Genomic DNA, 3,999 nt, shown 5'->3' with positions numbered 1-3,999 from the left:
CCCGCTTCCGTTCCTGCCTGTGGCAGGGGGTCAGGCTAGATGATGTGTTCAGGTCCCTCCTGACCCTAGCTACTATGAAACTATGAACAGGATGGTGGTGGTAGTGGTGGTGTTGCAGTCATGATGGTCCAGGGAACCTGCAAAAAGCAAGGTTTGTTTGGAAGTATCTTTTACTGGAGTCCAGTAAAAGATATGACCAGGCAAACCTTGCCTCTTGCAGATTCACACCTAGCATATTCTCTTGTCTCTTACTGGACGAGCTACATAGTTGGTCCAGTAAAAAAAGTATTACCAAACAAACCTTGCTTCTCTGCAGAGATAGTCAGCCTTTCAGGTCAGGGAACCGTTAGCTCTGTCTTGCCAGTAGCAGCCTAGGAAAGAATTTAAGCATGTGTTTAACTGTAAGCATGAGTAGTTCTATTCCGTTCCAAATTCAAATTGTGCTCAAGTGCTTTGTCACTGGAGTGCTTAGCTTCACACCAGATCACAGCATTTGGTCTCATCATAAAAGGCCATGTAGATTTTTCTTCCTTTTAGGTTCTTGTGTGTGAATTTAAACCCCCAGAAAGTAATGTCATAAAACAAGATTTCAGATGAACACTAAGGGCTGATGGTCTCTTAAAAAGAATCCAATATCTCTGAAAATATGCAGAGTAGTTATAACTAGATGGGAAGTGAGGAAGTAGGTCTAACCAGGGTTTAAAATGTGTAGCACTTATTTTCCAGAATTTCCTTTGCATTGGTAACCAATATTCAAACCAAAGAGGTTTGGCACTGAGCACACAATATGATTCAAGTTGCCAAGAGAAATTTCAAGCCTATAGTCTAATGCACATCTATTGTTTTCTACACACATGGTGTTAGGTGAAATTTTATTTTGAAATCTAGTACTGCAATGTAGCAGTGGTATTTTGTTAATGAGGAATTATCAGAATAGCCCAGGACTTCATTTACAGGCATTTTGCAGATTGCACGTTTGTTTAGAGAATCCAGCAGCTTGTCAGACTACTTGATTGTAGTTTATTAAGAACTAGGTACATCAGTGGTGGCCAAACTACAGCTCACAAGCCATATGTGGCTCACTGGCACGGTAGTTGTGGCTCTCCGCAAATTGGCTGAAGCCCCGCCCACTTCTCCCCGAGGCAGCTCCCTGTGACAGCGCAGCCCTGCACCTCCCACTGCTCTGGCTTTCCCTGCAGGGAGTGTGCCCCAAGCCTACCCTCCTCTCTCCAGGACTGCCAGCTCAGCCACTGGGCTGCTGGGCAGGGGCTGCAGCGTGCTCCCCCCTGGGATAAGCCAGAGCAGCTCGGATGGGGGAGGTGGGGTGTCACCTCCACTCCAGGTTGCTCAGCACCCGCCCTCCCCCACCCCCACCCCTTCTCTGGCTCTTGAACTTCAGTGGAGGATCAGGTGTGGCTCCCAGGGTGAGTAACTCTGGCCACCCTTGAGGTATATGTTATTTGAAACTTTTTACAATGAAGCATTAGTTATGAGTGAATATAACTTAGCCATGTTTTATGTTAACTACACTGTTGATATGTACTAGGAAGACCTTACTAGGAAGCTATGAAGGTCAGTCAGAAATTAATGCCTCTTCTTTTTCTCAGCCAGATATTATTGAAACAATTTTAAACTTGCACAAAAAATTGTTAATCATCTCTGAATGCACATCTGTTTTTTCGACGCAGTCTGCACCATCAGCAGCCTTTTTCCACTGGTGAACAAGAGCATGTATCCTAACGTCGTATGAGGATCAGTCAGAAAGTGGTGCCTCCTAATTTTTCTGTTTTAAGTGGACATGGTTGGTGTTCTTATTGACTTCTTGCCTAAGGGAGCTTTAGTAATCTCAGAGGTCAAGACCCTGAAGAAATTGACACATGGCATGCAGAGGGCCCATCCTGACAGAAGCATGTCTGAAGTTACTTCTGCTAGACAGGGCTCAATTACACACCAGCTTGCACACTACAGAGGCAGTCTCCACCCACTGTATAGCTCAGAGGATGAAGGACTGACTACAAGTGCAACATTTTTGGGATGACTGTGAAGCAGCAGAGGTTGTGTAATAAGGACAAGGACTTTTACTTTGTTCACCAATGGAAACAGATGACTGATGGAGAAGGAGACGGTTGAAAAATAGTTGCGTATTCAGCGAGGATGTAAACAATTTCTGTGCAGGTTTAATATTTTCTCAGTGATACTTGGCTGAGGGGCAAAAATAGGAGGCATTCCTTTCTGAATGACTTTGCTAGTTTTAGCAGGTTAAACTATCTTTTTTATATTAGAAGCTTTCAAGGGTTTTTTTTGCTGGTTATGAGCAGACAATGAACAGATTGTGAATAATATGCTTACAGTGTTGCTAGGCAGTTGGTGAGCACTGTCCGAGAAGAGCATTCAGCCAGTAGCTCACACTTGCTACTTGCATTTTCTGCGGCATTCATTTTGGCTGATAAATTTCCACATTGCAGACCTTGTCTGGGTTATACTAGCGATGTAGCTACTGATTAATTAAGTACCGGTTTAAACTCCTCAAATGTTACTGGTTAAATGGTTAACTGATAACATCCATCCACCAGGGAGCAGCCCCTACCTGTACTCATTCTCCAGGCAGCAACAGTGAGCTGGGAAAACCCCTTGCCTTCTGCTGCTGCCAGTGCACAGCTGCTCAGGGAGCCCAGGCTGCTTGCAGCACGTGGTGGGGAGGCAGCAAGCAGCTCTAGTGGGGTCCACAGAGCCCTGGCCCAGATCATTGTCAGCACCAGGTGCATGCACGCCTTGGGGCAGGCAGATGGCGGGGAAGCTGTGAGGGGCTGGATCCTTCTTATGGCAGGGCAGCCCTGGCCGCTTCCCTACCACCTGCTCCAAGGTGCATGTGTACCTGGTGCCAGCAACTACCTGGGCCAGGGCTCTACAGACCCCAGTGCCGTTGCTTGCAGCCTCCATGCTGCCAGCTGCAAGCAGCCCAGGCTCCATGGCAGGCAGCTGCCCGGAGCAAAAGCTGGCCATGACAGGCAGCCGAGAGGCTGCAAGTGGTTGAATTAGGGTCTGTGGAGCTCTGGCTCAGCTTGTTGCTGGCAGCGGGTATATGCACATCTTGGGGTGGATAATGGGGAAGGGGCTGGGGCTGTGCTGTCACAAGAAGGATCAGGCCTCTTGTGGCTTCCCTACTGCTTCCCTGCCATACCTGGCACTAGTCCCCCTCCTCCTTCTCCTTGCTCTTCCCTCCCTCCCTCTTGCCTGCCTTCAGGAGCACCATGACCCCAGTTCCCTGCCGGACTGTTCCCTGTCTTGTGCCAAATGATAACCAGTAAGGTATTCCTGGTTATCAGTATGTGAACAGTTAAATGTGAGCAGCAGAGCTCACCCAGTCGGCAGCTTCCCCTTCAGCACTCTGCATAGGGCCGAGGCCTGCCCAAGGCAGCCCATACTGTGCTCCCGCCCGCACCCTCCAGCCCTGGCCCCGGCCAACACACAGGTTCTAGTGGGGCTGTTCCCAATGCAGTTTCAGCTAGCCGGGCTCATGTTGTCACCAGGAGGCGAGGGGAGCAGAGCAGCACCTGCTTGGCTACAGCCACACTGGGAGCAGCCCTACTAGAAGTTGTGCATGCTGGCTGGGACTGTTCTGCCCCCCTTGCCTCCAGCTATGGCTGCTGCCCCTGCCACACCGCTCCACTAAAAGTAGCCACCTGTGGCCAGGAGAAGCAGGTGGAAGGCAACTGGGAGCTGGAGCCAGAGCTCCATGCGGTGGGCAGGAGCTGCCCTGCTCAGGCTTCACACTGGGAGCAGCCCTACTAGAAGTTGTGCATGCTGGCTGGGACTGTTCTGCCCCCCTTGCCTCCAGCTATGGCTGCTGCCCCTGCCACACCGCTCCACTAAAAGTAGCCACCTGTGGCCAGGAGAAGCAGGTGGAAGGCAACTGGGAGCTGGAGCCAGAGCTCCATGCGGTGGGCAGGAGCTGCCCTGCTCAGGCTTCCCACCCACCCAGAGTGGGGCGGCAGGGGG

General features: G+C 50.2%; 1 protein-coding gene across 1 annotated transcript in view; it reads left to right on the top strand.

Moving 5' to 3' along the window:
• The window catches only part of GINM1 (glycoprotein integral membrane 1), a 26,912-nt gene that overhangs the window by 15,316 nt on the left and 7,597 nt on the right, over positions 1-3,999 (top strand). The gene's annotated exons all lie outside the window — the stretch shown is intronic.

Source organism: Alligator sinensis, unplaced genomic scaffold (assembly GCF_000455745.1).
Source record: "Alligator sinensis unplaced genomic scaffold, ASM45574v1 scaffold608_2, whole genome shotgun sequence".
Taxonomy (NCBI): Eukaryota; Metazoa; Chordata; order Crocodylia; family Alligatoridae; genus Alligator; species Alligator sinensis.
This window is presented reverse-complemented; position numbering and strand designations above follow the sequence as displayed.